At 45.2% G+C, this 11037-nt stretch overlaps 1 long non-coding RNA gene across 2 annotated transcripts; it reads right to left on the bottom strand.

Moving 5' to 3' along the window:
* Positions 1-2216: 2216 nt before the first annotated feature.
* LOC310699156 lies at positions 2217-10775 on the bottom strand. 2 transcript variants are annotated; one of them, XR_014521944.1, is made up of 4 exons: positions 10677-10775; positions 2756-2873; positions 2547-2655; positions 2217-2400 (listed from the first exon to the last, which is right to left on the bottom strand). It is a non-coding gene; the product is annotated as an uncharacterized lncRNA (long non-coding RNA). The 2 variants fall into 2 exon arrangements; XR_014521945.1 differs by having other exon boundaries at positions 10569-10756.
* Positions 10776-11037: the final 262 nt, after the last annotated feature.

Genomic DNA, 11037 nt, shown 5'->3' on the forward strand with positions numbered 1-11037 from the left:
TGCCAAAAGTACGCCCACATCACAGGGAAACAGAAAATGTTAGGAAAGCGAGTGACTGATAACTTCACAACTCATGAACTGCTCTTGGGTTTGTGGGATCCCAGAGTTGTTCACAACATCTGTGATGTGTGGATCCAGATTTTAATGTACACCCAATCCATAGGGCAGTTGTGGGGAACATTTGGCCCTCCAGAGGTTGCTGAAATGCAACTCTCACCAGCCCCAGCAAGCATGGCCAATGGCCAAGGATGACAGGAGTGTGTGTGCTGCCCTTCATCTGAGGATGCCAGGGTGGTTTATAGTATAAAAACACAGAATTATGTAACATAATAAAAAACAAAACAATGTTTTTGCCTGGAGCCTAAATATATGTAATGAAGTCTCTGAGAGCATTCCACAATCCATGCCACTCGCTCTAGGGTTGCAAACTGTAATCTGGGCCCGTTCTGTTCCTGCCAGCAGGGTGAAAAGAGAGCAGAAGTCGGAAGCTGCCTTCTGCCCATCTGCCCATCTAGCTCAGCTTTGTCTACTATGACTGGCAGAAACTCTCTAAGGCTTCCTGATCTTCTTAACTAGAGATAGGTAAAGGTAAAGGTACCCCTGCACGTACGGGACAGTCTTGACAGACTCTAGGGTTGTGCGCTCATCTCACTCTATAGGCCGGGAGCCAGCGCTGTCCGAAGACACTTCCGGGTCACGTGGCCAGCGTGACAAGCTGCCTCTGGCGAGCCAGCGCAGCACACGGAACGCCGTTTACCTTCCCGCTGGTAAGTGGTCCCTATTTATCTACTTGCACCCAGTGCTTTCGAACTGCTAGGTTGGCAGGCGCTGGGACTGAACGACGGGAGCGCACCCTGCTGCAGGGATTCGAATCGCCGATCATGCAATTGGCAAGTCCTAGGCGCTGAGGTTTTACCCACAGCGCCACCCGCCAGTGGCGTAGTGTGGGGGGTGCAGAGGGGGCCGGCCGCACCGGGTGCAACACCTGGGGGTTAGGGTTAGGGGGTGCAAATCCACGGGTTAGGGGGCGCAAATCCACAGGTTAGGGGGCGCAAATTACTTGCCTTGCCCCGGGTGCTGACAACCCACACTACGCCACTGCCACCCGCGTAACTATATCAGGGTGAGTATGTCTAAGGCCACAATGAAAGCATTTAAAAAGAAAGAAAAGCAGAAAAGCAAACAACAAAGTAGCAGGAAATTAATCATCTTCAGCAACCAACCATTGCTACAAATGCCCATGGGGGGGGGGGGACTTTTAACAAGTGCAATGACTTGTATCAGGAAGTGGCATGGTAGGAGTTGAGAGCCTGGGGTTTCTTTGGAAAGGAGTCCAAAAGACTTGGTGGCATCACAATGAAAAGGCTTTCCTGTTCACCCTCACAGATCTTACCACGGTGAAAGAAGAAATGCTCAATAAACTTATCTCAGTAGGTTTCAGGGAGATGATGAGGTCTATCTTTTCCCCTACTAAGCAGCCTGGGAGAAGAAACCTAAACCTAACCCTGGCAAACATTACATTGAACAGGTCCCAATACTGAATTGACAGATTTGTCCATCCCTAGCCCTTGGTGAGCAGGAAAGCAGTGCATAAATGCTATGATCAAACAAATAACTGAGTTTGATTAAATAATCATAGAATCATAGAATCATAGAGTTGGAATAGACCACAAGGGCCATCGAGTCCAACCCCCTGCCAAGCAGGAAACACCACCAGAGCACTCCTGACATATAGTTGTCAAGACTCTGCTTAAAGACCTCCAAAGTAGGAGACTCCACCACACTCCTTGGCAGCAAATTCCACTGTCAAACAGCTCTTTCTGTCAGGAAGTTCTTCCTAATGTTTAGGTGGAATCTTCTTTCTTGTAGTTTGGATCCATTGCTCCGTGTCTGCTTCTCTGGAGCAGCAGAAAAAACCTTTCTCCCTCCTCTATGTGACATCCTTTTATATATTTGAACATGGCTATCATATCACCCCTTAACCTCCTCTTCTCCAGGCTAAACATGCCCAGCTCCCTTAGCCGTTCCTCATAAGGCATCGTTTCCAGGCCTTTGACCATTTTGGTTGCCCTCCTCTGGACACGTTCCAGTTTGTCAGTGTCCTTCTTGAATTGTGGTGCCCAGAACTGGACACAGTACTCCAGGTGAGGTCTGACCAGAGCAGAATACAGTGGCACTATTACTTCCCTTGATCTAGATGCTATACTCCATAATAATGCAGAATGGAAAATCAGGAATAATTTTATACTGTACTGAGAAACAAGTGAGCCCTTGCAGCACAATTGTTGCAGGGTGGACTGTTGCTGTTCAGGTTTTGGAGGCATGAAGACCCTGTCTCCAGTAGCCATCTGGCAAAGCTCAGAGGATGGGTACATCCAAAGCTGTACCTCCAGTTGTGATCTAAGTGAAAGGAGAGGTGATTATGGGAGAAAGGGGTCCTTCAAATACCCCTGGGTCCAGCCTGTTAAGGACTGATTGAAACACCCCCTGTGACTTGATGGTCAACTACACAGAAACAGGGGGAAGCAATGAGGAAAGGATTGCACCTCAAGGAATTGCCTGCTTGTTATCATTTCTCCTTTGGGTGTCCTCTTTGTCCTCTTTGTAATTGCTTCTCAGGCATCTTGCCTGCCCAGTCAAACAGATCACTGAAACCTACATATTTAATCAACATATCAAATTCAACCTCCTTCTTCTTCCCAACTTCTATCCTCTTCCCTCCCGCTGCCACCCCCACCTCAAAGTCAAAGCATACATTTTTATCTCTGCTTGATCAATCTTCATTATCGAATCTCCAAATCTGGAAGCCACAGCAGGGGAGATATGGCATTTTGTGACAATTGTTGGATTAATCCGTCCTTGGTCAGGATCAGCTACAATCAAAGGAACAAGGTAACACAAGCAGCAGACAGAAAAGGTTTTTATCCTGATTACTGGCAGACACAGGGGTCAGGAGGGACCCTGTATAACAAACATGTAGGGTAGAAAAACTCTTTGTGAGGTTACTGTTGCTCACACCCCAATCTTTGTGGTTTTTTAAAAAAAGATATTTATTAAAATTTTCAAAATGTTCCATAAAGAAAAAAAACAAAGAAAATAGCAACAAAAGAAAATACAAAGAATCCCCTTCCCACCGTGTAAAAAAGAAAAAAGAAGAAAATTCCAAATAAAAAACAAAAAAGTGACAAAATTTCAAAAATCCCAAACTTTACAAAAAACATTTAAAAACAAATTCATTATCTTTAGACCCTTGACTGTCATTACCTTCTTTCTTAGACCTCCTCCTCCTCCCTTCCTTTGTATCCTAGTTGTTAATTATCCCAGCAAATCCTTTCCTTTCCATGTTTCATAAAATTCTATCATTACATTATCCTAGACTATTTTAATCCTATCTTTCTATAATAAGATAAACCTTAAAATTTAAAGCTTAAGTCTTAACCTTGCCAGCTTCTTATAATCATAATATTCTTTAATAATTCTTTAAGCATCTTTGCTAAAGCCAGGTGATTTCTTCCAACATTTTTCTAACATTCATCAACTTTATAAAACATTCCAATAATGGTAAAAAAAGGAAAGGTATAAACAAGTCCAATCTTTATCCAACGCCCCTTCCTCCTGGTTCCGGGATTTGTCAGTCCTTAATCCCATCAGTCTAGCCCGGTAACCTTATGTCCGAGGCCCTCAAGTCGCTTCCATGGCCCTTCCGCGGCTCTTCTTCATATTTGTAGTTGTAATTTCCCTTATCTCCTGCTCATGGTAACTCCAGCTTAACAATATCTCTTGCTCGTGGTAGCTCCAACTTAACAATGTTTTTAACTCTTCTCGGCAGATCAGACCCTTTTCCGTGTTCATCGCTGCATTCCATGTGGTATTTAAAAGCATGTTTCAAGGGCCCTCCAAAATTGAGAGCCCCGACAGTCCCAAACATTTCGCAGCCTATTACCATATTTGAAAAGTCCAGACATCCCAACATAGGGGGGTCAATCCAGCCCCCCATTTCCAAACCACACCAAACTTTTCCTTTCCAAATCTGGCTTTTTCCAAATTCATTTGTCCAATCCGAAAGATCATACTCCTGTTCGGTCTGTTCTGTCAAAACACACTCCTGATTTAATGCCACAAACTCCTGTTCTGTCAAAACACGGAATCATAGAATCATAGAATCATAGAATCATAGAGTTGGAAGAGACCACAAGGGCCATCGAGTCCAACCCCCTGCCAAGCAGGAAACACCATCAGAGCACTCCTGACATATGGTTGTCAAGCCTCTGCTTAAAGACCTCCAAAGCAGGAGACTCCACCACACTCCTTGGCAGCAAATTCCACTGTCAAACAGCTCTTACTGTCAGGAAGTTCTTCCTAATGTTTAGGTGGAATCTTCTTTCTTGTAGTTTGGATCCATTGCTCCGTGTCCGCTTCTCTGGAGCAGCAGAAAACAACCTTTCTCCCTCCTCCATGTGACATCCTTTTATATATTTGAACATGGCTATCATATCACCCCTTAACCTCCTCTTCTCCAGGCTAAACATGCCCAGCTCCCTTAACCGTTCCTCATAAGGCATCGTTTCCAGGCCTTTGACCATTTTGGTTGCCCTCCTCTGGACACGTTCCAGTTTGTCAGTGTCCTTCTTGAATTGTGGTGCCCAGAACTGGACACAGTACTCCAGGTGAGGTCTGAGCAGAACACATTGGCACTATTACTTCCCTTGATCTAGATGCTATACTCCTATTGATGCAGCCCAGAATTGCATTGGCTTTTTTAGCTGCCACGTCACACTGTTGGCTCATGTCAAGTTTGTGGTCAACCAAGACTCCTAGATCCTTTTCACATGTACTGCTCTCAAGCCAGGTGTCCCCCATCTTGTATTTGTGCCTCTCATTTTTTTGCCCTGGTGTCATCTGCAAATTTGATCAGGATGCCCTTGAGTCCATCATCCAAGTCGTTGATAAAGATGTTGAATAAGACCGGGCCCAAGACAGAACCCTGTGGCACCCCACTAGTCACTCTTCTCCAGGATGAAGAGGAACCATTGATGAGCACCCTTTGGGTTCAGTCAGCCAGTTACAAATCCACTGAGTGGTAGCATAGTCAAGACCGCATTTTACCAGCTTCTTTACAAGAATATCATGGGGCACCTTGTCAAATGCCTTGCTGAAATCAAGGTAGGCTATATCCACTGCGTTCCCTTCATCTACCAGGCTTGTAATTCTGTCAAAAAACGAGATCAGGTTAGTCTGACATGACTTATTTTTCAGAAATCCATGCTGACTATTGGTGATCACAGCATTCCTTTCTAGGTGCTCACAGACTGTTTGCTTAATGATCTGCTCCAGAATCTTCCCTGGTATTGATGTCAGACTGACTGGGCGGTAATTATTTGGGTCCTCTCTTTTCCCCTTTTTGAAAATAGGGACAACATTTGCCCTCCTCCAGTCTGCCGGGACTTCGCCTGTTCTCCAGGAATTCTCAAAGATGACTGCCAGTGGTTCTGAGATCACATCTGCCAGTTCTTTTAATACTCTTGGATGCAGTTCATTTGGCCCTGGAGACTTGAATACATCTAAACTAGCCAAGTATTCTTGTACTATCTCCTTAGTTATTCTGGGCTGTGTTTCCTTTGCTGAATCATTTGCTCCAAATTCTTCAGGTCGGGCATTGTTTTCTTTGTCGGAGAAGACTGTGGCAAAGAAGGCATTGAGGAGTTCAGCCCTTTCTGTGTCCCCTGTTTGCATTTCACCATCTTCTCCTCTGAGTGACCCCACTGTTTCTTTGTTCTTCCTTTTGCAACGAACATACCCATAAAAGCCTTTTTTGTTGCTTTTTACCTCTTTAGCAAGCCTGAGTTCATTCTGTGCTTTAGCTTTTCTGACTTTGTGTCTACACGTGCTGGCTATTTGTTTGAATTCCTCTTTGGTGGTTTCCCCCCTTTTCCATTTTTTGTACACATCCTTTTTTAATCTTAACTCAGTTAAAAGTTCTTTAGATAGCCACCCTGGTTTCTTTAGGCACCTTCCATGTTTCCGTCTCATTGGTATTGCCTGACGTTGTGCTTTTACTATCTCCCTCTTAACAAACTCCCAGCCATCATGAACTCCCTTTCCTTTTAGTATTACTGTCCATGGGATCTCACCCAGCACTTCCCTAAGTTTTATGAAGTCGGCTTTCTTAAAGTCAAGAAATTGAGTCCTAGTATGCTTGGCTGCTCCTTTCCGCTGTATAGTAAACTTCAGAAGAGCATGATCACTCGCACCTAATGATCCTTCCACTTCTACCCCACTAACCAGGTCATCAACATTGGTTAGGACCAGATCTAAAATGGCTGTTCCTCATGTTGCTTCTTCCACTTTCTGGACAATGAAGTTGTCTGCAAGGCCAGTGAGGAATCTGTTTGACCTTATGCTCTTGGCTGAGTTTGACATCCAACAAATATCTGGGTAATTGAAGTCCCCCATTACTACTATCTCCCTTCCTTTTGCATGCTTGGCCATCTGTTCCAGGAAGGCATCATCTATGTCCTCTGTTTGGCTTGGGGATGTATAGTAAACTCCCACAATGAGGTCTCTGTTATTCTTCTCTCCCTTAATTTTGACCCAAATGCTCTCACTTTGGCTTTGAGGTTCTAAATCTTGGATCTCTTCACAGGTATACACATCCCTGACATATAACGCCACTCCTCCTCCTTTCTTGTCTGGTCTGTTTCTCTGAAATAGATTGTATCCCCCCATTATTACATTCCAATCATGGGACTTATCCCACCAGGTTTCAGTGATGCCTATTATGTCATATTTAGTTTGCTGTACCAAGAGCTCAAGCTCATCTTGTTTATTTCCCATGCTTTGCGCATTAGTGTACAGACATTGAAGTCCATTAATCATTCCCCCGTGTCTCTTATTTAAGGATTTTTTCCTCCCACCACTAGGTCTGCGTACTGTTTGCTCCATTTGGTCTATGACATTTGGATGATCATCTTCATCAATTGATAGACTCCTACCTTCAGGAGCACTGTCTCCCTCCCCCACATTAGTCAGTTTAAAGCCCTCCTGATGAGGTTTCTGAGATTTTTGGCAAAAACATTTCTCCCAACCGTTGTGAGGTGCAGCCCATCGCTTGCCAGAAGTCCATCTTCAAGAAACTGCAGTCCGTGATCTAAGAATCCAAACCGTTCCTGTTTACACCATCAGCGAAGCCAGCTGTTCACTTCCACTATTTTTCCCTCTCTCCCTGGGCCACGTCGTTCAACTGGGAGGACAGATGAGATGACAATTTGTGCATTTAGTTGCTTCAATTTCCTGCCGAGAGCCTCGTAGTCTCTTTTGATCTTCTGGAGGCTATTGCTTGCAGTGTCATTGGTTCCCACATGAACCAAGAGGAAGGGGTATTTGTCAGTGGGTTTTATGATTCCTTGCAGTCGTTCAGTTACATCTTGGATCTTAGCCCCGGGGAGACAGCACACCTCCCGAGACATCTTGTCAGGCCCACAGATCACTGCTTTTGTTCCCCTCAGTAGGGAATCCCCTATCACCACTACACGCCTCCTCTTAGGTTTGGTCAGGGGTCTTCCATGAGCTATCCGTTCCAAGGTCGCCTGCACATTCCCTGAGGACTGACTTTGCTGCTCGTCTTCATATACCTGATTGACTGTAATGAGGGAGAGATCCTCAAATGGAGTCTGCTCTTCGTCTTCCATGCTAGGGGAGAGGACCTCAAAGCGATTGTGTATTTCTAAACAATCAGAACGAACCCTGGGCCTCCTACTTCTTTGAGTCACGTTTCTCCATATATCTGGCTCCTGTGTTGGTGAACTAGCCTCCTTCTCAGGGGAGTCCCCTGTCTCCTCCTTGGTGGAGACGGTGTGCTCTGTTGCTTCCAAGAAGAGCTCCAGCTCTCTAATTCTTTGGAGCGTAGCTACACGTTCCTCCAGTTGCTGGACTTTGTCTTTTAAGAGGGCAATCAACATGCAATTGCTTCAGGTAAAGCTGCCTGCAACCTTTGGCAAGATGGCAAACATTGCGAAGGAACCGCAGGCGACTGCAGCTGTTCCCTCCCCCTCCACCTTGAGAACGTGTCGTTGGGGGTGGCTACAGCGGTCCTCCATCATAAAAAGCGTGAAGACAGGACAAATAACTCCCCCTACAAAAAAACCTAGGTCTCCACCAACAAACGTTTGAGACTAGCTCCCCTAAATCTAAAAGTTGGATCAAACTGCGTGCGCCACTAGGAAACCCTGCCCCCTCTGACCTTTGCACAGGGAGAACAGCTAATCAGACACAAAGAAAGAAACACACACACACACACACACACACACACACGAAAACCCTTTTTGCTCCTCCTTCAACTGCTGCCCTGCTAGCTCTGATAAGCTCCTCTCACAGCTAATCACCTGCTTCAACAGAAACCCTGCCCCCTCTGACCTTTGCACAGGGAGAACAGCTAATCAGCCACAAAGACACACACACACACACACACACACACAAGAAAACCCTTTTTGCTCCTTCTTCAACTGCTGCCCTGCTAGCTCTGACACACTCCTGGTTTGAATCCTGAGTGGGCTCCACATATATTCCCACTGTCTGGTCAAAACATTCCACTTCCTGTTTAAGATTTCTAGTCGAAATGACCATCCAGTTCACCTTTTCGTGTAATTCTTCCAGTAGAGCATTTGTTTTGTAAAAAGCACACACCAAGGCTTCTGGATACATTGTCCTGCAAGGTCAAATACTTTCCCACGATTATTCTGTAACAGCTGTCAGTTCCCTGGAGTTAGTTACAGTTTCATAAGCTCCCCCTAGGGGGAAGACTTATGTTTATTCTTGCTACAGAGTTTCCTTTTTTAAAAATGCTTTAGATACTTTGTCCATATATATTCCTTTAAAATGCGAAAGGGAACAGTGGAATCGCAAAATTTCTCTTCTTTTAGCTATCTGTCAAAAAGCGATTGTCTTAGTGAACTTCCACGTCAGTCCTGACACCCCGCTCCAGGATCAGGACGGAGGAAAGTTACTTCCCTTTAAAGTCACTTCAAACAGGCCAAAAAAAAAAGGTTCACAATTTAAAATGTTGAAATCCAATCTTTTAAAGACAATTTTCTGAGCTCTAGTATAAATTGCCTTTGCTTTATTCTGTTTACAAAAGAACGGAAGGGTGACTTCCTGTTTAGCCCTTCCCGTTCCGTACCCAATTCAATAGATTTTTTTTTTAATAGTCTGATTCTGTCCTTCTCACAAAATCTTTGTTTAATATCCAATTGTTCAAATTCTAAGTACTCACGGGTGCTTATTTTTAAAGTCCAAATTGTCCCAGGAAAAAAGGCAGCACTCTCCGGCAACAGCTATGCGGCTTCGCTCCACGGAAATAGCGATTGACTCACAGCACCGTACCACTTCCCCCTCCTCACTTCGGAGCCCGTTGGTGGGTTCCTTAGCAGATTGGGGGGGGCGCTAAAGGTGCCCGCCGAGTCCCACGGTCACAGGCTTCATCCGCCTGCGATTTTAAAAGGGTCCCCGCTTCGCTGTAGCGGAGAAGACCCTGTTTACCGCGGAGCCAGTCCCTCCAGTTCAGAGGGAGTCTGCCATTGCCGGTGGCGCCACCCCGGAAGTTGCTCACACCCCAATCTCTGAGTGGCGAGAGACTCTGGGATGCCTGCGCTTACTCAGGGTTTGGTTTCCTTGGGATGGAGACTGTTGTGCCTTTTAGGATATATAGTTTTCTTTACACATCTATACAACCTGAGCATAGGATGGAGGGGTTCCCAGCATTAACACTCCAGCAGATCCTGATACACCATTAGGTCTCCAGGGAAGCCCCGAGCCACAGCTTTGGGTCCAGACTCCAGCACAAAGGAGGACATGCTTTTGTGTCTACAACTTCTGGCATCAGCCAAAACTCTCCCTTGCCCTATTGCTCTCCATCCTAGGATGGAATAGCCTCCAGGCATGTGGAGGAAGTGGTTAAATGCCTACTGTCTTCCTGGAGAGCATAATCACTTAGTTGCTACTATGTCCACAAAGTTCACTCTTTGAGATGCCAATGAAATTACTTAATTGGCCAGCTAAGACCATTACCTTACAAAAAGACTAATGGGTTCAGCAGTTTCTTCTACTAGATTCAAAACCTCACTGGGTACAGAATCACAGGCCTGCAAGGGACCCACAGATATCATCCAGACCAACCCCACAAACCTATAACAGTATGAAGTCCACCCTTCCCAAAGAGAATTGTGTGAGGACATAAGGTTGCTTGCTGTCTAATTTTTGAGGTCACAGATCTGAGAACTAACAGTGCTTCCAGATGACCTGTCTATTGAGCATCCTGATTTCTTTGCAGGAAGATTAGACATCATTGGTTCCTTAATGAGCATTTTCATTTGTTTGCAGGGAGGTTGGCTCAGAAGGAAGTCTCTTCATTAAGCTTGCTGGGGCTTATCTCCAAGTAAGTATGCTAAGAAGGATTGCAACCTCAGGCTATAATCATGGTCACTCATAAGCAATACTCACAGGCTACTTTTTCTAACCTCCCCACCCCCTCTCTTTCCCCATGTATAACTTTTATAATTATTTCTTAAGCTCACCTTTCTTGCCAGCTCCATTTCTCACACTCCATTCTCTGTAAATTAAGTTATTCCCAACGAGTCTCAGCGCTCTTTAAGACTCAACCTCTTTCCTTTCTTTCCACCTACCATATCCTGGCTCTCAACCCTCTGGCTGCTGCCTTCCTTCGGAAATCCAGTTCTAGGCTCCTGGTCCCTACTGAGCTTAGTCTCTTTGTGATGTCTTTGCTGCTCAGGCAATGCACTCCTCATTGTTCTTTGCCTCATTGTGACGTCAGCACTGCCCAGCCAATGGGCACAAGAAACTTCATTACAACCACAAAGAAATCCTTTAACACAGGCCCATCTGCACTGTACATTGAAAGCAGCAGTATACCACTGTGGAGTATAGTTTGTTAAAGATGCCAAGAATTGCTAGAAGACCCCTAGGCCCCTAAAGGGCTGCAATTCCCAGAGTTCCCTGAGAAGAAAAATTGATGGTTAAACCACA

The sequence above is a fragment of the Podarcis liolepis genome (genome assembly GCF_965112155.1).
Source record: "Podarcis liolepis genome assembly, chromosome: 2".
Lineage (NCBI taxonomy): Eukaryota > Metazoa > Chordata > Lepidosauria > Squamata > Lacertidae > Podarcis > Podarcis liolepis.